This window comes from Pongo pygmaeus, chromosome 4, assembly GCF_028885625.2.
Source record: "Pongo pygmaeus isolate AG05252 chromosome 4, NHGRI_mPonPyg2-v2.0_pri, whole genome shotgun sequence".
NCBI classification, from domain to species: Eukaryota; Metazoa; Chordata; class Mammalia; order Primates; family Hominidae; genus Pongo; species Pongo pygmaeus.
In genome coordinates, this window is record NC_072377.2 from 117,418,909 (window position 1) to 117,444,533 (window position 25,625).

The window sequence follows — 25,625 nt, forward strand, 5'->3', positions numbered from 1 at the left end:
CCACAACCCCATTTTCATCCCTCCTCTTTCCCTCTCAGTTTTTACTGGCTGCCAGCACAACCCAAACAACAGCAAGCTTTCCTTTACCACACAGGCTTTCCTCCTTTCCTGGACCTGCTCAACCCCAGCCTCCACTACAGATTTCCCCGTTAACCGAAGCCACCAAAATCTGCTGTCTGCCTTCCTTGCCTTAGACACTTCTGAATGAATTGTGACTAACTGATTCAATGTTCAGTTTTGCAAAAGGGGGAAAAAAGAAAGGAAGGATGGGGAAGAAGCTCAAAACAAATAAAGCAATCCCAGGGTTCTGCTGGAGTGCACACGGAGCTTCTTTGGGAAATGACTTTTTACTAGTCCCTTAAAAAACTCGCTTAGGCCAAGCAGCCACTCTTCATCTAGATTTGCCAAAATCTGTTCTCCAGGACTGATAACCTACACTGGCGTAGCTCCAACACTGGGTTTACTTTGAAAGATTTTCTCCAGTTACCGCCAGCTGCCTATCTGTTTTGACAATACATACATAGTTAGCCTACAGGCTCATCATTGTCATTCTTTTGGACATGTTCATTTATTAGCAGTCATTCAGATATGCAGACAGTATATTTGCAGGGGACACAAAAACACACATGCTTATACACCCGTGGTATGTTAGATTTCTAAGACTGGGAAAAAACTTAAGTCAAACAACACATAATTAGCCTCTGCTTGCAGAGATGAGACAGTTTATTAGACTTTATGACTTCTGTTCCCGTTCCCCAGTCCCCCATATACCTTCTACTTTCCCCTCAGCCCCAATGCAGATGAAAGTTTGCCCTTTTTTTAAAAAAAAAAACAAAAAAAAAACAAAAAAACCCAACTTTTTCTAGGGGTATAGAAGCTTCAGACTTTTGAACTTTATGGCGTCTGTGTTAGAACAGTGACAACATATTCTCAACTCTGTTTTTCATCAACAATGCCTGCTCATTGCCAAGTTTAGATGTGACTTTAAATTGCACCCAATCCGGCAAAATAATATTTGACTGCTGGCTACCAGTAAAGCACATACAATTTTCCCTTTCAGAACTTCTGAGCCACCAAGCCAGGAAATCTTTTGGTGACCACTGCCCTTCCCATTTGTAGAGAGAAGCCAATACTCAGGACCAGGGGCTGGACTTGGGGAATACAAGGGTTCCTGCATTTCAGCCAGGGCTCCCTCTTGCCCCACCGAGAATCTACCCAGGGGCCTGAACCTGCAAGAGGTAGACAGGCACTGTGAGCTGGGCCAGTTGCCCGGCTTGTGCTCCTACCTTGACATGTGCTCTGGTCCTCCTTGCCCAAGAGGTATGGGGATGGGTGTGGTGGAGGCACAGTCCGGCGTTGGTCTCGCCTGCCGCAAGCCTGTTCAGTAGCCTTTTAATGAACTCAGTGACTCAGCGCTGTCCCTCCCCCACTGGCCTCGGATCTCACTCCTCTCAATCGCACTGATGCCCATGTGACAGCACGTTGTCTCCACCGAGACTAATCCCATATCAATAAGAGCTTTCAGCACGGCCCAGACCAGATTACTCTGTCTCACAACCACTTTGCTGACCTGCCCAGGGGGCCACCGAATACTCCCCGAGCGCATACTATTTACAGAAGAGTCAAGATAAGCCGGATCACTTGGCGTGATTATTTTGCTTCCAAAGTTTGTGGCTTTAACAAAGCAAACCCACATTCAACCACTCAACCAGGCGCCGTGCAAGCCACCAGAATGAAAAAACAACGCTGAATCTTACACACATGCAGTAATCAAAATATTACAAATAAAGGCTACATGTGAAATGACAGGTTAAGATGAGCTCTAGACACCAGATGTATGGAGTTTGCTATTAGATTTCTTTGCCATAGATCCAGCACAAGGCAACATGGCATTTCATTGTCAGATTAATGTGGACATAATAATTTATAAGAAGGCTTTAAAAAAAGTCACCAAGATTGGTCCTTAACTTTGCCCGTTCAGATTCTTAAGAGCAAACCAAACTTGAGGAGAGATGCCGGATGCCAAACTGAGTAGAGGCTCAATATCCCCTACTTTTCCGTCCTTCCTTTTCCGGCAATTTTTATCCCACTCATCTCTATCCACAGCCTTTCTGGGCAGCTGAGATGAATAAGAGGAATGAGTATAAAGCCTACAAATACGGTCAAGGAGACGACTGGGAGTAACTACATCTGTGCCTAGAGAATGGTCTTGAGAGTTTGCAAGAACCGTTTCATCAGCATTGTGGGCAAGAACAAGAAGGCCAAGGCATACTTAAAATCATCACAAAGCCTCTTTCTAGCACTAAATGTGAAGTAATGAAGCCATCACACAGCAGATGAAGGCCTTTGCACACAAAGCTCCCTTCCTCAGAAAAGCTCTATTGATTGATCTTGAAATACAGATTTTTAGTTCTAAAACTGTGAGGATAGCTAGTTAAAATTCAATCTCTTTCCCTCAGAAATGCATTAAAATTCTAAAACATGCACCAAATTCTAAAATATACACCAAATAAAATTTATTTTTAGTATTAAAATACCTGATGCTCATTTCTTCAAGTCTCTGTTCTCTCGTCTCTGTTCAACACAGTTAGGCAGATCTGAGGGTGCTGCGGAGAATATCTGAGGAGAAATGCCAGGGAGAGAGCGAGCAGGCCCTGAGCTGCAGAGACAATGCTCCAGGCAGAAAAACATGGCTGGCAGGAAACCAGGAGAAATTGTGCAAGGGAAGAGCCATTCCAAAGCTGTTCTCTGTCCCACGGTTATGACCACAGGGGAGGGTAACTGCAACTACTTCCGATCATATTACCTTTTGCCATTTGTCAGATAGCAGACCTCAAATTCAAGGTGTATTAGTCTGGAAAACTAAACAATCAGTTTTGAAGTCTTACTTTCATATCCAACAATTGATCAATGCAAATATGAATAGTACAGAAAACAGCCAAACACCTAATGAAAAGTGGAACCCTGCAGTAACTCCCCCGTATTCAACAGATGACAGGGCTAATGCAGGGAGTTTGGGGCTATGGACTGGTTTTATAGCCAAAGCCACAGATAATTCCATCACCAAAGACTGCTTCCTACTCTTGGTGAAGGAAGCAGGTAATTTACATGCCAGTCTCAGTCTTTTCCTCCTTTCCCTCTCCCTCCCCCCTTGCCTTACTGGTATTTTTCTCAATGAGTTCCCTTGATGTATTTTACGTTGGAGGACCCAGCCTGCAGCTTTGACAGGAAGGGCTGATGCAGTGAGAAGAGCAGGATCTAAGAATCAGAGGAGGTGGGTTTGAGATCTAGAATAAACAGTTAAAGGCCTAGAGGCAAGGAGCTTCACTTTTGAGCCTTAATTTCCTCAGCTTTAATGAGAACATTACCTGCCCTGCTTGCTTACTAAACAGGACTGACCTGGTGGTCAGGTATGGAATGTGGGCTTGTATCATAGAGAAGGTGGACAAAACAGGATGGAGAAAACAAAGTCTGAGCCCCTGCTCTGCCATGTCTCTTGCGGGGCTTCCCTTCCTTTTCCAGGCTGCATTTGTAAAATGCAGACAGTCATATCTGCTCTGTGTATGTACCAGGGTCAATAGGAAACTTAAGCAATGCATTTGAAGATAAATATTACAAAACTGACGATGCTATCAGAGGGCATGTTCTTACCAGTCTGTCCAAAGACTATGTTTTAAAAGCATGAATAGCTCAAAGGTTGAAAGAAAGTCTTAAAGAGTATTTTTATATTACACTATAGAAAAATATCTTATTTGCTTTAAATAAGGGGAACCTAAGTTTTAAGTCAGCAGATTAGAAGTGAGCGGGTAGCGAAACCATGAGGGGTGGCATGGGTAGATACAGCATTCTCCCAAGTAAGATGACTGAAGCCAGAGCTAATGGGGCCAACAATGACGTTCAGTTTTTTATTACAGGTGTGAACCACCATGCCTGGCTAATTTTTTTCGTAGAGATAGGGTTTTGTTATGTTGCCCAGGCTGGTCTCGAACTTCTGGCCTCAAGTGGGAGGCCTGCCTCAGCCTCCCAAAGTGCTGGGATTACAGGCGTGAGCTACTGGGCCCGGCCCGAAAAATTTAAATATTTGGAAAATAGTTTGCATAAGGAAAGGACAGATTTTTATAAAGCCAAGAGGAGAAAATTGTCAAAGATAATTGTTAAGGTTCTATGGTATGTATTACACATATGAGCAAATGGGTGAACAATAGGATTCCAGTTAGGGGGAAAAACATCCCAAGGTAGTGAGTATACACTGGGTGGGGCATCCGAGGACCAGGGCACTCAGTAGAGCTTGGATGCTGCCTTTCTTGGCAAAGTGCCCATGCACAGACCAGCTTTGGAGGCCAGGGCATTTCTATAGAAGGCTCCTGAAGTCATGCTACAGAGATGGGTCCTTTCCTGTTGCTTCACTGCCTAGCCCCTTTGTGAGCATGGTGAGAAGCCTGAAGTTGGCAGCAAGCACTGTGTGCTGTCATCTGCAGTGAGCAGTGACAGCTACACCACTGGACAACTCAATCCTGCAGGACTGCTCCAAGACTGAAGTTCAGAATGACAGGTCACTAGGGCTTGCAGTCATTGACTCCAAACACTTCATTTTACAGATAGGAAAACTGAGGTCTGGCAGCAAGGTGGAGGCACTTTCCCAAGAAAGGCAGCATCCAAGCTCTGCTGAGTGCCCTGGTCCTCGGATGCCCCACCCAGTGTATACTCACTACCTTGGGATGTTTTTCCCCCTAACTGGAATCCTATTGTTCACCCATTTGCTCATATGTGTAATATATACCATAGAACCTTAACAATTATCTTTGACAATTTTCTCCTCTTGGCTTTATAAAAATCTGTCCTTTCCTTATGCAAATTATTTTCCAAATATTTAAATTTTTCGGGCCGGGCCCAGTAGCTCACGCCTGTAATCCCAGCACTTTGGGAGGCTGAGGCAGGCCTCCCACTTGAGGCCAGAAGTTCGAGACCAGCCTGGGCAACATAACAAAACCCTATCTCTACTAAAAAAATTAGCCAGGCATGGTGGTTCACACCTGTAATCCCAGCTACTTGGGATGCTGAGGCACAAGAATCGCTTGAACCTGGGAGGTAGAGATTGCAGTGAGCTAAGATTGCACCACTGCATTCCAGCCTGCGCAACAGAGTGAGACTGTCTCAAAAAAATAAATAAAAATAAAATTTTCAGGCACTTTGAGGAACCCTAGTCTTGAATCATCTTGTACTTAAAAAGTAAGTAAATTAGGTAATTTATTTTATGAATCCTTCTTAATATTTGTATAGCCCCTTACAGTTTTCGTAAGCTTTCCCTCATTTGATCATGACAATAGCTCTGTGATGTAAGCAAGACAGGGGTCATTACCCTTAATTTTGGTGGTATTACAGAGAGATGAAATGATTCATCTAGCACCAGAACTAAAGTAGAACCCAGTTCTTCCCAACACTATCTTGGTCCTCCTTACTCCATTAATTCAAATGAGAGCCTTTGTGTAGTGGGCACTGTAGTTGGAACCAAGGGGGCAAAGATACATAAACCAGAGTTCAGTTTTTTCCAAAGAGCTGGCATCTAGGAGACACACATACACACAAAAAGGTTACAAACACATGAATTTGGGGGTTAGAAACTTTGGAATCAGACAGATTTGTATTTGAGACCAGACCTCACTGTTTACTAGTTATGCAACGGTGGGCAAATCCTTCTGCCCCTTTAAACCACAGTGATCTTACCTCACAGGACTGTCAGGAGAATTGAATGAGATGGCAGAGGAAAGATGTTTAGCACAGAGTCTGGTTCATGGTAAGCATCCAGTATGTATTAGCTATTTTTATTAGCATTAATACAAGGCAATGACAGAGACACACGAACGCTATTAAGAGAGCAAGGTCTGGGGAAACCTATCCTCCATTGTGGTGGGTGGGGGTGGGGTGGGCAGGTGCAGTGTATCTGGAAGAACTGAATCTTAGAGAATGGGTTTAATGATTGTTCTTACAAAACAATACTTATCTTTGTTCTTTTGTTCATCTGTCCATCCATGTAGTTATCCAATGACTACAGTGAGCCCAGCACTTTACAAAATGATTCTCAGCAGGGCTCCCTTGAATAAAGGGTTTTCCTAGGGCACTTAAAATATGAGCACATTTACAAAAATTATACTCACACACATTTTCAGAGTTATACCTACAGAGTGAAATGAGGTATATCAATGGTCTATTCTGATCCTAGCTAGAGGTAACAGCTTAAGAGAAACACACCTATAAACAGAACCTTAACAAGATGTCCTTTGGTAACAAAGTGAAAAGTCCTTCCCCTAGAGGCCACATTAGTCTGCTGAATGAGAACCCTACTCTCATCAGCAGAGGTGGGGCCTGAGCTACTGGGGACTTCAATCGTGTCTGCCTTCACCATTCACTTAAAAGAGGGAAATTATCCAGCTAAATGCTTACTCATATGCAATATCTGCTTGCCAAAGGTAGCACAGATAATAATCCCATACTTTCCACTTTGTATGATGATTACAACTTCCTCTCCATTCATCCTCTCAACTGACCTGGTAGCCAAATGAGCCAATCTGGATAAAGCAGAGATACAGCCAAGGTGGGCTGGCCTATGAACTTTCTTTTGAAAATGGGTTCTGCTGCTGAAGACATGTATCTTCAATACCTATCATAGTGACATATCACAGTCACCAGATATGATACTTTGTAAGCTGGATAATTAGTTCAAATCAATCCCTTACATGGCACACTTTGTGAGAAGGAAGTTGGCAGCTATCTGTTCCCTTGATGGACAAGACTGACTCCTTTCTACAGAGAGCCTTGAACTACTGCAGAAGAAAACCACCACCCTTCAAGAGCACCCAGAAGCTGTGTGCAGCTGGACTCCTGGAAGGCTCTCCCTGCCTCAGGATGCTGCCCTGTATAAAAAAACGTAGGACCAGGTCCTCTGGGTAATGGTATTTGTGACTTTCTTTCTCAAAGAACTAGGTTCTTCGAGATGGGATTAGACTTCCATTACTATCTGAAATGTGAGGTGAAGAAACTGCAAAAAAGCAAGCCTTTTAATCATGAGACAATGCAGTTGCTATGATGCCAAAACAGAACACTAAGCGTTTTTAAGTTTTCTAGAAACTGAGGCAAACAGGAGTCACAGAAAATTCAGCTAGCAAGAGTATCATGCAAAAAACAAACATCTCTGTTTCTTAAATGCTTTAGAGAGACACTCTTACCTGACGAATTACAGTTCCTCACCGTATTACTCAAAAGCAATGTCCCCAACATCATGGCCACAAAAACATAGATGTGGATTTCTTATGCTCCCAATATAGCACAATTCGCTAGAAAATTCAGAGGCCTAACACCAAGGTCAGATCCTGAAGCCATTCTTTGAGAGGCTAAGGGTCGTGGTATATATTGCTATCATATAGTAGTCTAATATCATCCAAGGATTGATCCTAAAACACTACAAAAAGTAAATTGATACAGGCTATCTCTTAAATTACCTTCTCTATACATCATCTCTCACAACCAGAGTCTTAACAGAAGCTGTATGTCCAACAGAGTGAGATTATATTCTGTATCAAAGGTCTGGGTTCTCCTGAGAGGCTCTTACATTCCAAGATTGATGCTGTAAGCAATTCATTAATTCAAGCATAAAAAACTCATCTGATTTTAGGGAACAGTTGACATGTTTACCTAAAGTTGTAGAAACCAGACTTATTAAAACGCCTCAGAAGAAGGCTTCAAAAATTATTTCCATTCTCAAAGTGTTATTGCTCCCAATTGTCATGTATCAATGGCTCCCCAGTCAGTTATGCTCTGCCTAAGCAACATTACAAAACATCAGACGGTGCCGATGGCAATTCCACTGGGTTCCTCCAAACCCAGCCCATAAAGCCTACAGAGGAAATAGAAAGATGACAGAATGCATACCCTTTATTTTTGACCTATCCTGATTTCTGTTAGGCTTTGGATATGGGACGACTTTTATGGCTGCAATAATTTTATTGTAAAGACCCAGTATAGGAATTTCTTCTGGGAAAATATTTTATATTAAGTTGTCAAGCAAAAAGCAAGGTATATTTGTTCTCATTCCAAGACACCACTGAACTCAGAACAGGAACACAGCTGTTTTCAAACATTAGACTGCAGCTCCTAGTGTCAGTGGGTCCAGAGCCTTCCATGGCCATTCCTGTGGGGAATCGTCTACTTCCTGGGATGTCATGTTTATGGTCGGGCTCCCATTGCATTCATCTTATTTACTCTTTAAAAAGAAAAACACCAAGTCTGACCAAAACAAACAAACAAAAGCAAAACAAAAAGGGGGGAAAGAAATAACTCTACTTAAATTTATAAATGATGTGTCTAGAGTGCTATTTCATTTTTGCTTATAAAAATGGCATTCATGCTTAAAACCGTCTGTCAGAGTGATAAGATTTGTATGATATGGTCTCCACCTGACTTAAAGGACCTATGTCTGAGTGTTGTTTTTCTCTTCTCACCGCAGCCATAATGTGATATACCCTATGACATTCATTAGGCTCTTGTAGCACACATTTGACATTAGCACAGGGATAAAGTAGGGCAGGGAGTGTGGTGACAGAGCTGTGGGTGGGAAGAGTGAAGCTTTAAACCCTCAACAGTACAAGTTTTCCCCTCCCAGAGAAGTGACTCTAACCAGGAATTAGAGGGCCTCTAAATATACCTTCTCATAATTTGTCCATATTCTCTCTTTCTTCCCAATTCTCTCTCTTAAATATTTATTCTGTGTTAATACAAGTTTGGTGTTCTGCTAAACTGGGTGGTAGTTTAGAAAACGCATATGAAGCCCGTATCTTAAACCTTCTGTTTTAGTCTGGAATATAAGGAATATAAGCCTAACAACATCTTCCCCCAACACACACATAAAACCATGATCAGTATGGGACAGCTAGTGTATTAGATAAATGTGTATCCCCAGACTCGGTGCAATTGGGATTGAGAAAGGGACTGAGAATGATCAAGTACAGGTGCGATGAGAAATCTGAAGGTCGAATTTGCAGAGGTGGAAGGAAAGAGGATGTCTGGGGGAAACATGAACCCAGGTACTCAGGCAAACATGACATGAATTAATATAGGAAGAAGGAGAATCCAAGGTTGATGATACCAGGGAAGCTCCCTAAAGTTAGAAAGTTAATATCCAGTAAAGATAGAATTACATGAACAATAATTTACTTTGAAAGAGTGTTGAATAGGCAACAGGATACGGCTGTCAGTTTTAACCTATTTTCCAGGAGCTAAGATCGACCCTAACCCTACCTTACCCTACTTACGTACTCCAAAGATGTTCTGCTGTCACTTGAAAGATGCTTATCAGAAGGCATCATCATTCTAGAAACAGCCACTTCAAGCTCTTCACCTTCCCTCAACTCTAAAGGCTTTGTAAATTAGCTCAATGGAGGTTAGAAAAGGCTTCTCACTGGTGAAATTAGTGGTGTTAGAGATATGTGGATTGCCTATTAACATGATGCTATCAATTGACTGTGTCTCCTCCAAATTCATGTTAACATCCTCATCCCCAATGTGATGGTTTCAAAAGGTGGGCCTTAGGAAGGTGCTTAGGTCATGATGGTAGAACTCTCATGAATGAGATTAGTGCCCTTACAAAAGAGACCCCAGAGAGCTACCTTGTCCCTTCTACTATGTGAGGACACAGTGAGAAGGTGGCTATCTATAAACCGGAAGCAGAGCCCTACCAGATGCTGAATTTGCTCTCGCCTTGATCTTGGACTTCCCAGACTTCAGAACCGTGAGAAATTTCTGTTGTTTATAAGCCACCCAGCTTATGGCATGTTGTTATAGTAGCCCAAACAGACTAAGACATGTAGCATTGGACACTCCACCTGTGGATGACAGAGATATGAAAGAACCTGAAAGACCCAGCCGTACTCTGTGCAATGGTGCCCACAGCTTGATTCTAAAACAATCTTCTACATAGCCACTGGCTTGGAGGGTTCTTGTCGCCTAATGCTGACAAAGTTAAAGGAATCCTGCTCCATGTTAACTTTTCATGTAAGGTACTGTCAGCATATCTAAAGATCAGAAAACAGGCTCAGTGACTGCTTTTTAGATAACTGATGTTTATATAAATAGCAGGATTTGGTAAATGTGTACTTTTGTATGTGGGAACACAATTGAAGGAGGAGACCTTTAACTCATTATCTCAACTACTGGAGGTTATCCTGAAACTCCACTTAATTAAAAATAAACAAATTGGCTTAGAGGTTAGTTTTTAGCACACTTGAATGAAGATGTGTATTAGAAACAAACATGAAAACTCTTAACATTTTTACAAGCATGAAAAATTGGAGTAGTTATGTGTGACACATGCCTGAGAAACAGCAAACTTTTAATACAATGCATTTTTATTAAATCAGAACCTAAACACACACACAGTAAAGTATCTCTAAATTTTCAAACACATGCAATACATGGCTTCCCTGAGGGAATATCTCTAAGATGCAGTAAGATCCCAGACAACTATAGAAAGATTATGTATATGCAGCTTAGTCAAGTGCATTTTACTAAGGTCTGGCATTTAAAAACTAATGGCTGTTTGATAACTAACATTCCACTAGTTCTCTCAATAATAACAAATTAGTAAATAAAATTATGTTGGTACATACATTACATATATAACCAATCTTTATCAATTCATATATAGACAATAAACACCTATCTAATACTCAAAGGCAAGAAAAAGCCATTCCCCTTTCTCTACACCAAGCAGCATGATATACATTTCTTTCTCACTAATCTTGAATCCCTAGATATTTTGAACATGGACATGTGTTGCTGACAGCCACCGCCAGACAAAGCTCCATGACCTGGCACCACTCCAGGAGAGGCCACAGAGAGGGCTTCATACCATTCTTGGAAAGCATTCAACTACCGCATGCAGCCTCATCTCACACCGAAAAAAAAGATCTCACGTTGCAGACAGCTTCACTATAAAGTTAACATTCTTGGTTGTTACACACACATTTGACAAAAAATGCAAGCCTCTAGATATAGCCATGTTTATTGTACAATGCCAATATTGTGTTCAAACACAAAATTCTCTACCATTTTAGGCAACACCACCTGCAGTTTTATTCTCTCACTTCCCAACCTCTTAAGCCAAAGAAATGAGAAGGTGCTCTTCCTTCTATTCACTCCCCAACACCTACTGTACGTCAAGCCAGCTACAGAGAATACAACACTGGGTAAAACTCACTTCCTGCCCACAGGGAGCTCAGAGGGAGGCATTCCTGTACTTTCTAAATTGCACAAGATGTCACTCCCCCTCTAACTATGGCTAAAAGGACGCAAACAGACAAAAACAAAACCCACCTTGCTCCAGCTCTTTAAGCTGCCCTCCTGCCTACTAATACCTTTCATTCTCATCCAGTTCTGATGTTTCTTTACCTGTCATTTACTTTAATTACTTCAAACACATGTTCTCTCTGGTTCCAGTGTTCCTTCTTTCCAAAGTGTACTTGTTTCTTTTGTGGGTGTTTTTAAATTCTATTCTGCAAGGCTTGCTTTCCCATGAAACCCAGACTGTTTTCTACAGGATTTTGATAAGCCAAAGTGTTGCTGTCACACGCAATGCCATTGCTGCTCCTATTTGCCTCTTTCCTAGGGTCTCTGCAACTTTCTGTGAACCCCCTACATACCTCTCCAACTTTCCACTGAAAAAGTACGCTCATAGAACTAGGAATAAACATTAAAGCAATCAGACGCTTCAACGAACTAAGTTTAGCAGGCTAATAAGAAATACCACAAGGGGTTAAAATATTAAGCAGAATGTGAACACTGTCCTATGAGTTACAAGTGCCATGCAGGCTTGGAAGGGGGAGATAAAGAAATCTGTTTTTTAGATGCCATGTGAAATGCAAGGCATGATGGTCTCACAGTGTTCATGGCTTTCAGTAAAGGCTCACAACCACCATGACCCTTCAGGTAGTTCACAGCAAGCAGAGTCCTAATAAAAACATTTAGTCACAAAAGAGAACAACGACATAACCTGAAGACTGCTTGGACCCTCAATGATGAAAGGCTGACTGGCTACACTGACAAGTGGCTTTGACAACCTCACGTCAAAGCACGCTGGTAAGAGAGAAAAGGCAAGCTCAGGGCTCTTTTCGGTACTGAGAGTGCTGGGCACAGTAGCTCTACTTCCCTGTTTCTGAAGTTGCCTGTCTAAAAAGTAAGTTCGGTTTCTAATTCCTGACACATGTTCTCTTTCATACCCACTCACAGTGAATGACAACTTCCCTTTGTTGCCTCTGTCACTCAGAGTTCTGTAATTCACTTACCCAAAGCTACTTTGTCCGAAAGAGGACAAATCAGCTAATCCTTAAGTCCTTTTCAGCACTAAAGAATTTCCCTGCAGGGTGCATCATTTATTTTTTTTTCTCCACTTCCTAAGTGCTCATTCCTAATGCAAAGAACACAACATGAGGGACCCAATCAGCCAAGTCCAGAATTTGTAGGACTGTTGCTTTTTGCAATGGTATTATTGTCTCTCTCATCTCCCTCCTCCCACCCCGTCCCCATATTCCGGACTTAAAATACAAGGTCATGCACAATGGTGTAAATTAACAAAAATCCAAGGCCACACACTGAGCAGCTCCAACTTCAGCCATGAAAAGCATCCTGGGCTACGGCCAATGCCCTCCTCTCATTCTCCTGGGCCTGCTTTCAAAGCCACAAACAACGACGGAGCTGAGAAACAGCCCCACTCAGCCACCAGGCCACATCCCAGTGGGGAGACACTACCACATGCTCAGTCCTCTGCTCAGAGATCCTTTCTCCACCACATCCACAGAACTCTGTTTAATCAAACTCCATGAAATGAGTTGCCTTGCGTGTTCATTTGCTGCGCTCCTATACTGGGTGCCATGGAACAATGGTAGATCCTTGAGTAGCTTATAGGCAAACTTGAGAATCTAAGAGATAAATACTTAAAATGTAAAGTGATGTGTACTAGATCATAGGAGGGCATGAGATCCTATAGCAGGCTAGGTTCGTTTCTTGTCTCCTGTTTCTTCATCCAAGCCCCAGCCTTATCAGTATCAGTGTCTAAAGGTTTCTGCATCTCTACACCGCTCCAACTTTACTCACTCAGTTCAAGTTATCAGCATCCTCCTCCCAGATCACTTGGGTCTGCTAATTGTTCTTACCACTTCTAATCTCAACACCCTCCAAGCCATTTTCCACACTGTAGCCAAGCACACCTTCTAAAGCTCAAGTTTCATGGGGTGGCCTGCCCATTCTTCATGTAAAAAATATCAGACAATGGCTCCTCATTGCCATCAGGATAAAGCCCACATTGCAATGCCATTTGTAACCCCTTCTACCTTCCCCATGCTCTACTGGCATCTGGTTCAGCCTTACTGGAAAACCTGCAGTGAGGCTGAACCTCCAAATCCCCATGCTCAACCCTGCCCTTGGGGCTTTGCACACAAACCGTTTCCCCTTACCTGGAACACAATCCTCATCTCTCCCACCACCCCCTTTACCCTTCACTTGGCTGGCTACTGCCAGCCCTTTAAGTTTGGGCTCAGCTATCACTTCCTCCAGAAGCCTTTGCTGACAACCCTAGGCAGAGGTGAATGCGTCCTCTTTAGGTCTCTGCTGTCAGAGTTCTGTGTTCAACTACACTGTATTTTAGTTGCTTGCTATAATATCTTGTCTATTTCCTCTACTAGACTCCAGGCAACTTGGTGGGGGAGGAAGGCGGGATTAGAACGGAACCTTAAGAGATGTCTCTTAATATCTGTTGAAAAAAGGATCTGAAGTATGACTTGTTTACCTGTGTATCTTTGTCCTTAGCATAGTGCTGGCTATAGTTTGAATACTGTACCCTTCAAAATTGAGGTATTGAAACTTAGTGGCCAATGTGATAGTGGTTAAGGGTGGGGGTTGGTCTTTGGGAAGTGATTAGGTTATGAATGGGATTAAGGCTCTTATAAAAGAGGGTTCATGGGCTGGGGGGGAGGGCGGTTCGGCTGACTTGCCCTTCTGCCTGCCATCATGGGAGGACACAGTGTTCCTCCCCTCCAATGGATACAGCATCCAAGCCCTCTTAGAAGCAGAGATCAGAAACTCAGCAGACAATGAGCCTGCCGGTGCACTGTTCTTGGATGTTCCCAGCTTCCAGAAATAATAAATAACTTTCTGTTCTTTATTAGTTGACTAGTTTCTGGTATCCCATTACCTCTCCCTCCACTACCAGAGAGCCTCAGTTACTATCTCCAGGCCAAGTTGAAGCCATTAGTTAGTCATTCTACAAATACTTAGTAAATGCCTACACTTAGTAGGGGCTGGAATGACCACACTCTGACCTCTCAAAGAAACCACCAATTGCTTTGTTGTTCAATCAAAACTGTTGTTTCTCAGTTATACCTTGTTTGATGGCAAGCCCGTCTCCTTTCCCTGTTCCAGAGGTCAGGAAACTATGGCCTGTGAGCAAAATCTGACCTTCTATCTATTTTTGTGAATAAAGTTTTATTGAAACATAGGTATGCCCCCTTTATTTACATAGTGCCTATGGTTGCTTTTGCTGCAAAAATGGCAGAATTAAGAAATTGCACCAGAGACCATATACCCTGCAAAAACTGTAATATTTTCTGCCTGGTCCATTACAGAAAATGTCTGCCAACCCTTGCCCTACCTATTATAACTTATGGGTTTCCTTCCTACCTTTGTGACTGTGACTGGACAGGCTCTTGTTATTCTGCTGCCCAATGAAGGTATAAGCAGTCCTAGGAACACTAGCTCCCCAGGATTCTGTCAGTCTGCTTCTTAACCTGACACATTCTTTGTCTTTCTAAGATGGTTCCCATGGCCCCTGAACATCCCTCCATCAGTGACCTATAGTATAAACAATCTGTAAGCATTTTTGTCTTCCCCAACAGACAAGGCCCATGTCTTACAGACATAATTCAGCACAGTGACAGGCACACAGTAGCCATCAAAAAATATTAACTAGGTAGATGAGTGTTTACAAGGTATTTTTAAAATAACTATATTTAAAGGCTCTTGACAAAATGGCTGTATTTAAAGGCTCAGCCATAGTCCCTTGGTGAGAACACAGTCATTCAACTGATGAAATTTCTATTCTTTTCTATCAGTTTTGACTTGTCTATAGATGGGTGACAAAGTAGAAACCCCGAATAGGGGATTTCCCACTAGGATAAGGGTTGAAAGTCAGACTCCCATTCACTAGCTGCAGGATCTCAGTTAAGGTGCTCACTCTTAGTTGCCTCCTCGGCAAAACAAAGACAATGAAATAATTCCTCTATCTCACAGGGTGGCTATGAAACCAATAATATGTGTAAAATGCCCACCACCTTTGTCAAGCAATTTTGGTGCTCAATAAGTAGAAACAATTATTATTATGGACAAAGTCTTCTGCCTTAAGTTCCAAGTACACTGACAATGAACATGGCTAGGGTCATCCAGCTATGTTATAGCATCACACTTGATCTTTTCATAGCAGGAGCCCTGATTCAGGTGGTAGTTTCATATTTTAAATTATGAACACAAACAGCTAGGTCTTATATTAATACTAATCCTTCAAGATAAAAGACCAAACTCTAAAGGAGGAGCTTCTCTCTCTCTCTCCCATAAAGATTCATTGGTTAAAAAGCACTAGTGGTGATACTAAATTGAAGCATCAACAAACTGTTCTGTAAGTTGTCTTTTCCTGATAGAATTTACCATAATTTGTTTTTTCAGCTATAGCACATAGCTTGGAATGTAATGCACACATTTTGAAGAGTAGACATTTTGATAATCAAAAGGACAATATTAAGTTGATTTTTTATAGCCTCATTATTGCAAAGATATTTTCTAAGCTAATGTACATATGAAACTTCATCTTTCTTTAAAGGTAAGTACACGAGGGCTAGAACAGAGATACTTGAGTTTTGTATGCATCAAAACAAAAACAGGGAGTAATACCAACACATTTAGCAAAAAGGAAAAAACAGATCCCACTGGTATATGAAAATTTTTGGAGGAGCTGGGAATCAAGAAGGAAAGTGAGGCTCCAAGCTAATCAGGGGAAACTCTGCCTTCCACCTGTGCCCCTAATCTGATGCTCCGGTTGCATGACATGACTATGACGGATAGCCGGGGCGCTGTCGTTTACCTTTTGGAGTGAAACCGGAGAATTCAGGCAGAGCCCAATGAGCACTGCTCACGAAAATGCTATCCTATCTAATCCCAGGAGACAAGAGAAACACTGAGAGGTCAGAAAGGACATGAGCACATGAGTGTGCACACCATGCCTGTGTGTTCCTCTCCTCTTCCAACACATTTTCGGGGACTGAGGAAGTGGTGCCGCACGTATCCCAGACACAATTTCTCAATATTTTCTGCAGCTTGATCTGTCCCATGTTGACCAGACACTGCAAATAGTTTAGTTTAGAAAGAAGCCACAAATCTTAAGGGAGCATCTGCCTCCTAAGAAGCCAGAAGGATGGTTGCAGAGGGGTGGGGGTGAGGTGGGAAACTGGGGGGAGTATGGAGAGTGGGGGTGGGGGGGAGCCCTTTACCCAGCTTCTCTTACTCACGAGCACTGGCAACAAGCGACATTGGCTTATCGCCTCAGCTAGGATAAATAACTCTAAATGTGTGCTGGGTAGGTGCTTTGATGCCCTGGCCTTCAATAGTTTTATGCTTTCACATTTCTAACGTCTGCAGCTTCCTGAGATTGGCTGGTATTTTTGTCACTGGGCTTGCGGGCTGGGGGATGGGCAGAGCTGAATGTCAGGCAAGGGTAAAGGGCACTCTGTGATCTGCTGAGTGCCTCCACTTTCTCCTCCTTGTTCCTGACATTACCGCCCGCTCAACCAGGAGGGCAGAAGCTGGGTCAGAATAATCAGTTAAGTGTATTAGGGTTTTCTCCTCCTTCCCTACAAATCCCACACGTGCAACTAATGAGACAATGCCCAGAGGTAGAAATGAACTTCATTAACACCAAAGTATGGGTGTATTTCAATTTACGTGAGTTAAAAAATGTTAAACAAGAAAAGCAAATAAGTTTGAGAGCTGTTTTTTCACATTACAAATGGAACTCGATACAGATTTTAGAATATAAATATCCTCTCAGGCATTTAAAATAATTTGTTCACAAGGCTTTGATGTGCACATGATGTTGGCGATATCTTTTGTGCAAGATAGACTTGGGGAAAAAAAATCCTCAGTTTTAGATTTTTAGTTACTTTCAAAATAAAAGATGTAAATTAATAACTATTCTTCTGAATAGAAAGGGACGCATTATAAGAATAGCTTTTGAAATAATGTAGAAGTAAGAATATCCACAGAAATTCTCAACACCATACGGATAATATGAAATCCATGTTTTGTTTTGGTTTTGAATGGGAGTAAAGGTGAAGAGTCTAAAAAAAGAAATTTTTTAAATTCCTGATATAACAGAGAAATGCAGTAAAACAGCAGGTTTTAAACTGTCTTCTGGCTCTCGAGAGTGTTTCCAGGTTTCTACAAACAATAAAATATTTGCTGTTAAACCCAGAATAAAACACCCGAGAAGATAATAACAAGTTCGCTGTTTTTCCTTTTGGGTTGTTTTAAATGTTGGGGTGCTGAAGATTTCATTTGAACAAAGAGTTCTGTTACCAAATAAGTTTGGAAGCTATTGTTTGGGAGGTGCCGTGCAGTCTCTGTACACAGGAAGGTTAAAGGAAACGGCCCTTGGCAGTGAATTCTGGAGGCCCTTCCTGGGGGGCCCTTAACTCCTGTGAGGACTTCCAATAAAAAGTCAGTAGCATTAAGAATCAGCAATTAAAATTCAATGATCAGCTGCTATGTTTAACCACAAATGTATCTAAAAAGCTGGTGTTAACATGTTTTTATTTTCCTAATAGCTTATTTGAAAAAAGGTGATGTTAAAACAGGATCTCAAAAATAGACGATTTTGTATTATGTTAGTAATAGCATATTATTGATAGTCTATAATCCTTGCTTTAAAATTTCAATAATAGGTCTCAGTTGGAGGACCGTATAATGAATTCCCTTATACCGATTTTCTCTACTTTTGTATATGGCTGAAACTTTTCATAATAAAGTGAGGTTTGTTTTCTTAAAGTCCCAGCAGGCCAGAAACTATGTTAAAGGCTAAATTTCATGTCCCTCAACCATAGTGGAGAAGGTTTAGAGGAGTGCTATAAGGAGAATATTGATGCCTCTTCATCCAGTCCAACCTGGCCTTCAGAATGACTCCCACTAATGTTTTTCCTATGCCATTTTCTACTGTATACCACACATCCAACCAACTTGGTACAAATAAATGTGACTCACAACATCCCCCCGGTCAGTGCCAACCCCTTATTGAAATTAGACAGTATACATCCTCCAAGTTCATTCTTTTTCTAAGTTAATTTGGCTAATAAAAGTCCTTTACATTTCCATGTTAACTTTGGAATCTGCATGTCAATTTCTTTTTCTTTTTCTTTTTTTTTTTTTTTTTTTTGAGACGGAGTCTTGCTCTGTCACCCAGGCTGGAGTGCAGTGGTGCAATCTCGGCTCACTGCAAGCTCTGCCTCCCGGGTTCACGCCATTCTCCTGCCTCAGCCTCCTCAGTAGCTGGGATTACAGGCGCCTGCCACCACGCCCAGCTAATTTTTTTGTATTTTTTAGTAGAGATGGGGTTTCACCGTGTTAGCCAGGATGGTCTCGATCTCCTGACCTTATGATCCACCCACCTCGGCCTCCTAAAGTGCTGGGATTACAGGCGCGAGCCACTGCGCCCGGCCAGCATGTCAATTTCTACTGAAATGTCTGCTGAGATTTTAATTGCGATCTATAGATCAACTGAGAGAATTTATATCATAGCAACATTGAGTTTTCTGATCTATGAATACAGCGGCTCACTCCATTTATTTAGATCATTTCATTAATGTTTGTATTTTTTAGTGCACGATCTTGCACATCTGTTGTCAAATTTATCTCTAAGTATTTCATATTTTTGACATATTATGATACTGTTTTAGAATTTCAATTTCTGATTGTTCATTACTAGAATACAGAAATACAATAGATTTTTCTGTATTTCCTTGGTATCTGGTAACCATGTAAAATTCACTTATTAGTCCTAACAGAACAGTTTTCTTTGTAGATTCTGTAGGATTTTCTACATAGACAGTTATGTTATCTTTGAATAAAGAAATTTTTACATTTCCCTCTTAAGATCTAGATGCCTTTTATTGTTTTTCCTTGCCTTACTGCACTGGCTAGAACATCTAGTGCAATGTTGAATAGACGTGGTGAACATTTTTAGTTGGCACCTAATACTAAAAGAAAAGAAGCAGTGAGGCCGGGCATGGCGGCTCACGCCTATAATCCCAGCACTTTTGGAGAGCAAGGCGGGTGGATTGCTTGAGCCCAGGAGTTGAAGACCAGCCTGGGCAGCATGGCAAAACCACGTCTCTATCAAAAATACAAAAAGTTAGCCAGGTATGGTGGTACACACCTGTGGTCCCAGCTACTCAGGAGACTGAGGTGGGAGAATCACCTGAGCCGGGGAAGTCAAGGCTGCAGTGAGCCGTGATCGTGCCACTGCACTCCAGTCTGGGTGACACAGTGAGACGCTGTCATAAAAGAAAATAAGAGAAAAAAAGTGGTGAACACAGATGTGCTTGCATTTATCCCAGTCTGGGTGAAACCACGTTTGCAAAAATTGTAACTGAGACAGCGAAGGAGACCTGAGCTAACCAACTCCATCTGCTTCTAACCTTCAAGCGCTCTTTGTCCATTCCTGGGCACAGGACAAACTAACTTTGGGAGGAACTTAGTTTATGGTTTAGCTTTGAAACGAAGATGATAACAGCCCTTTCCCAAAACAATTCCCCTTCTTGCCTGGGGACTGGACTGCCTTTGCAGGACTAACAAATTAGTCATAAGATTAGAAATTATGGTTTAGGAGGCATGCAACTGGAGGTTATGAGATTCTAAACCTCTCCAAATTGCCTCTGGCAATAATATTACTATTGTAAAACCTAAGATCAGTGCTTGAGATATTTTGCAGACCCTGCACTCCATGGATCAGCTGGCACCACCCAGGCGGAAACACTGGCTCATCTGGTCTTGTGGCCCTGACTGAGGAACTGACTCAGTGCAAGAGGTCAGCTTCAACTCCCTATGATTTCATCACTGACCTGACCAATCAGAACTCCCGATTCACTGCCCCCACCCCCCCACGACCACTAAATTATCCTTTAAAACTCTGATCCTTGAACATTTGGGAAGACTGATTTGAGTAACAATAAAACTCCAGTCTCCCACACAGCTGACTCTACATGAATTACTCTTTCTCTATTGCAATTCCCGTCTTGATAAATTTGTCTAGGCAGCAGGCAAAGTAAACCCGTTGGGTGGTGACATTAGGAAGGGGGAGATACTTTTGGTCTTTGTTATGTGTATTAAGATGCTGGCTGTAGGTTTTTTCATAGCTTTCTGGTGTCAGGTTGAGAAAGTCCAACAAATTTACAAGAAAAAAACAAACAACCCCATCAAAAAGTGGGCGAAGGACATGAACAGACACTTCTCAAAAGAAGACATTTATGCAGCCAAAAAACACATGAAAAAATGCTCACCATCACTGGCCATCAGAGAAATGCAAATCAAAACCACAATGAGATACCATCTCACACCAGTTAGAATGGCAATCATTCAAAAGTCAGGAAACAACAGGTGCTGGAGAGGATGTGGAGAAATAGGAACACTTTTACACTGTTGGTGGGATTGTAAACTAGTTCAACCCTTGTGGAAGTCAGTGTGGCGATTCCTCAGGGATCTAGAACTAGAAATTCCATTCGACCCAGCCATCCCATTACTGAGTATATACCTAAAGGACTATAAATCATGCTGCTATAAAGACACATGCACACGTATGTTTATTGCCGCATTATTCACAATAGCAAAGACTTGGAACCAAGCCAAATGTCCAACAATGATAGACTGGATTAAGAAAATGTGGCACATATACACCATGGAATACTATGCAGCCATAAAAAATGATGAGTTCATGTCCTTTGTAGGGACATGGATGAAATTGGAAATCATCATTCTCAGTAAACTATCGCAAGAACAAAAAACCAAACACCGCATATTCTCACTCATAGGTGGAAACTGAACAATGAGAACACATGGACACAGGAAGGGGAACATCACACTTCGGGGACTGTTGTGGGGTGGGGGGAGGGGGGAGGGATAGCATTGAGAGATATACCTAATGCTAGATGACGAGTTGGTGGGTGCAGCGCACCAGCATGGCACATGTATACATATGTAACTTACCTGCACATTGCGCACATGTACCATAAAACCTAAAGTATAATAATAATAATAAAAAAAAGAAAGTTCCCTCTATTCTTAAATTCCTGAGAGTTTTGAGGGTTTTAATTTTAAATCATGAATGCATGTGACATTTTGTCAATTCTTTTTCTATATCTATTAAGACTCTTGTATCACTCTTCTTTAGTCTGTTAATATGGTGATTTACACCGATTTTTGAATACTGAACCAGCTTTGCGTTGCCAGGATTAACCCCACTTGGTCATGATGTATTATCATTTTTAATATATTATTGGGTTTGATTTGCTAAAATTGTCTTTTTTTACATCCATGTTCGTATAGATATTGTATTGCTCTGTACTTTTCTTTCATTGTAATACATTTTCTGATTTTGGCATTAAGGTAATCCTGGCCTCATAAAGTTCCTAAGTATTCCCTCTACTTCAATTTTTTGGGAAAGAATTTATGTAGAGTTGGTATTATTTCTCAAATGAATTCACCAGTGAATCTAGGTCCTCTCTTATAACCAAAGTCACAGAGCCAACTACAACTCATTTGTCAGATGTTAAATGTATTAACAGGATAAAAATACGTTTGTAATGGAATGTATAGGAAGAAGAGATTAATTCTCACTGGGGGAGAAACGAAGAGAATATTCAAATCACATTTTGAAATGGCACATATTTCTGTTGTTTGACTTATGGGGCAATGATACAGTGTCAAACACTCTGCTAGGAGCTGGGAATGCAAAGGTGACCAAGATACAACCGCTGTCCTCAAGGGGACCACTGCACCCAGTGCACTGTCAGGGGAAGGAGATATGGTAAAAAGAACACACAACCCTGGGGTAGGATGTAGGCATCTTCAAGGAAGGCTCTCCTGTGGGTATGATACCTGAGCCAATCAGAGATTACAAAGGCGAAGAAGGCAAGGACTATTCCATCCAGCATTGCAACTCAGCACCTAGGGCTCAGATATTTTTCTGCAGGTGAGCTTTGCCAGACCACTGTGAGGAAGTCAAAATGTGTATCCCAGGCAGCCAGGACTTCATCGATAGGGACAGTGACACACGTATGAAAATGGGACACAAACGAAGCTGTCAGGGCGGCTTCAAGTGTGATACAGGGAGTGCAAGAAGATGAGGTTGAGAGGCAGGCAGGAGACTTACCATGCAATGTCTCATGTGCCTAGGGCAGGGCACTGAGAGCAGAAGTTGCTGATGGCCCATAAGCATGTTCTGTTTGTGAAATACTTGAATTAATTACCAAAGTTTAAAACTCTAGGACTTCACAAAGTTGGGTTTTTGGCTTCTCTTGAGAACATCTGGCCATACAGAATCCATGATCCCTAGAGTTGAAAAGTACCTGTTCCCCTTGGAGCTCTTCTAGTTCTCCAGGGTCTCAACATATTCTGGCCCTGGGGATGTGTTTGAATTTCTGAAACTGTTATTAGATAACATCACTCTGGGGATACCGCCAAGCCTGTAACAGGAAAACTGGTGGCAAAGACAGGGCAGGAGATCCAACAAGTCTATATTAAGGCAGTGGAAGTATGAACTGGAAAGGAAGAGAGGCTACTTGAAAATTTTTTTTAAAGCAGGGATTAAATGGTAATTGGATAAAGGGTAAGGGAGAGGGAGAAGTCAAAGTTCCTAGCCTAGACCACAGAATGGCCGATCTACAAAGAAGGGCAGAAATTGCTAAACTGGTCAGGGCAAGAGGGGCACAAGGGCAGAGAAAACGATGCATCATTTGTTCATAGGTTTGTTTCTGTTACCTGGCTAGAGATTTGACATTTAACCAAAAAATAAGTACTTTATTTTCAGTACATCTAGCCTCAAAACTGACACTCCCCACAAACCTTCTGTCCCACACACTGGCATTTTCTCCCTGCTTGCAGGCCAAGGACTCCTAGGCCTTCCCCATGTGAATCACAAGCTCCTTGCTCTGCTGCTACATCAACCAGCAACACTTCCTGGGACTCACCATTTCAGATCTTTTACAAACAATAACTCAAGGAATGCTCATAGCAATTCTTGGAGGAGTAGGTATTGTTATATAGTTTTTGTTCTGTTTTGTTTGAGACAGTCTCACTCACTCACTCTGTCACCCAGGCTGGAGTGCAGTGGTGTGATTTCGACTCACTGCAACCTCCGCCTCCCAGGTTCAAGTGATTCTCCCGCCTCAGCCTTCCGAGTAGCTGGGATCAGGCACACGCCACCACATCCGGCTAATTTTTGTGTTTTTAGTAGAGATGGGGTTTCACCATGTTGGCCAGACTGGTCTGGAACTCCTGGCCTCAAGTGATCAGCCCGTCTCGGCCTCCCAAAGTGCTAGGATTACAGGCGTGAGCCACTGTGTCCGGCCAAGTATTGTTGTATAGTTTTTATAGTGAATGCATGACAACTCTTTTTCTTTATTCAAAGTCTGAATTGGAGGGGCCTGAAACAAAAATGCCTGTTTTCCTCAGAGGAACTGCCCTCATCCTTAAGCATTTTCTAATGGTGGCATAACCACTGAATCTTTTCACAGCACTGTGGGAAGATCAGAAGACTTTAAAGTCTCCCAAACTTGGTGAACTGTATGTTTTCCTCTGTGTAAATTCCAAAAGTATCACCACTAATCCAAACAACAGCTCTTCAAGCAGGAGTAAATAGAGGAAAAACCTCAACTGAAAGGTCAGGAAAAGGACTTTCCTGAAGTACAAATAATGGCCATGTCTGGTTGCTACTAAGTTCAAATCTTTTACAGATGCAACAAGATAAGTCTAAGTTCACACTCCCATTCACAAAAACAATCCAACCAGGGAATATGAAAATGACTCCTAAGGAAAAGATTTGCCACATCATCAATTACATAGGGCAGACAGGCTGAAAATTGAACAGAAAGTGGTATGTGGACCATGGTCTGAGAGGTACCCAGACAGGATATAAGAAATGTAGGAGTGGTGACCCTGTTCCTAGTTGATCTTATACTCGGTTAAAAATAAAAAGAAGCTGAAGAATGAGGCCACATCCAGAAGAGCCAAGTGACTGATATGTCTGTGTAATACTTTATTTATCATCCAAAGCTTTATACACATTGCTTTACTTGGTGATAACCTCTGAGCTGAGCACTTCCAGATTCTTACATAGAGTCAAAGATGTCAACATCATAACACTAGTTCCGATCTGACTTCATGTATGACACGTACGTGTTTTCCTGTATATTCCGTTGAACTAATTTTATCAATGACTTTTCTTCTAAAATTACCCTCAACGTATTCTGACAGCCACCAACCTAAAGATCTCAGTTCCAATCCACCCAGGCAGTCATCACTTGAATTCTGCCACCATTTAGAATTGCTCTACCTCTAAGAGCTCAATGTCAAGATTCTCTTCTTCAACCAAAACTTCTCAACCAACCTTCCACTTTCCCCACCTCACTCTTACTAAACTTTCTCTGGGCCTCCCGAGTTACCTTCTGGAATTTACTGAAAGCTGGTGACACTGATGACATTCTCCTAGTCACTCCCTCTGAATACTCACACCCTCATACAGCCTGAACTTAAAGAGTACTTCATGAATATATGCTCCATGGAGTCCTTCACCATCTTGATCTTCTAACACAATTACAGTAAGAGGATAGGAATCACTACCCAGGAAACCTATACCAGGCACCTCCTCTGTTCCTGGTTCACTGAAGCCTGCTGCACAGTCACGAACACAGGCTCACAGGCATCCCAGGAAGGAGTGAGAACAACGGAATGTCAGAACCAGAAAGGATATTAGGTGATTACATCTGATGTCTTAACTTTAGCGATGAAGAAACCAAGGTTAAAGTGAGAGAGCTGGCAGGTGGTAGAGGTAACACAAGAAACGTCTTGGGCCAGGTGTGGTGGCTCGTGACTATAATCCCAGCATTTTGGAAGGCCAAGGCAGGCGGATCACTTGAGGCCAGGGGTTCCAGACCAGCCTGGCCGGCATGGCAAAACCCTGTCTCTATTAAAAATACAAAAAAATTAGCCAGGTGCGGTGGCAGGTGCCTGTAATTCCAGCTACTCAGGAGGCTGAGGCTGGAGAATTGCTTGAACCCGGGAGGCGAAGGTTGCAGTGAGCCACGATTGTGCCACAGTACTCCAGCCTGGGCTCTGTCGCTAAACAAACAAACAAACAAACATTTTCTTCCCCCACCCCCAGAAAGGTAACACAAGAAACCTTTAGGGAGAGGAAAAAAGTTTTATTGGGATGAATTTATTCTATTCCATGGAGTGGAATTGAAGGGCTAGGATGGGACCAAAAACAATGA

The 25,625-nt window shown here is 42.1% G+C and overlaps 1 protein-coding gene across 4 annotated transcripts in view; it reads right to left on the reverse strand.

The window, feature by feature from the left end:
• The window catches only part of MCC (MCC regulator of WNT signaling pathway), a 478,671-nt gene that overhangs the window by 193,107 nt on the left and 259,939 nt on the right, over positions 1 to 25,625 (reverse strand). Inside the window, exon 1 of one of the 4 annotated variants that reach the window (XM_063665147.1) lies at positions 1,287 to 1,375. The exons of the other annotated variants lie outside the window; for them this stretch is intronic. The gene's annotated coding sequence lies outside the window, so the exon portion shown is untranslated. Of the gene's footprint in view, positions 1 to 1,286; positions 1,376 to 25,625 lie in introns of those variants that run through there. 4 annotated transcript variants of the gene reach the window in all.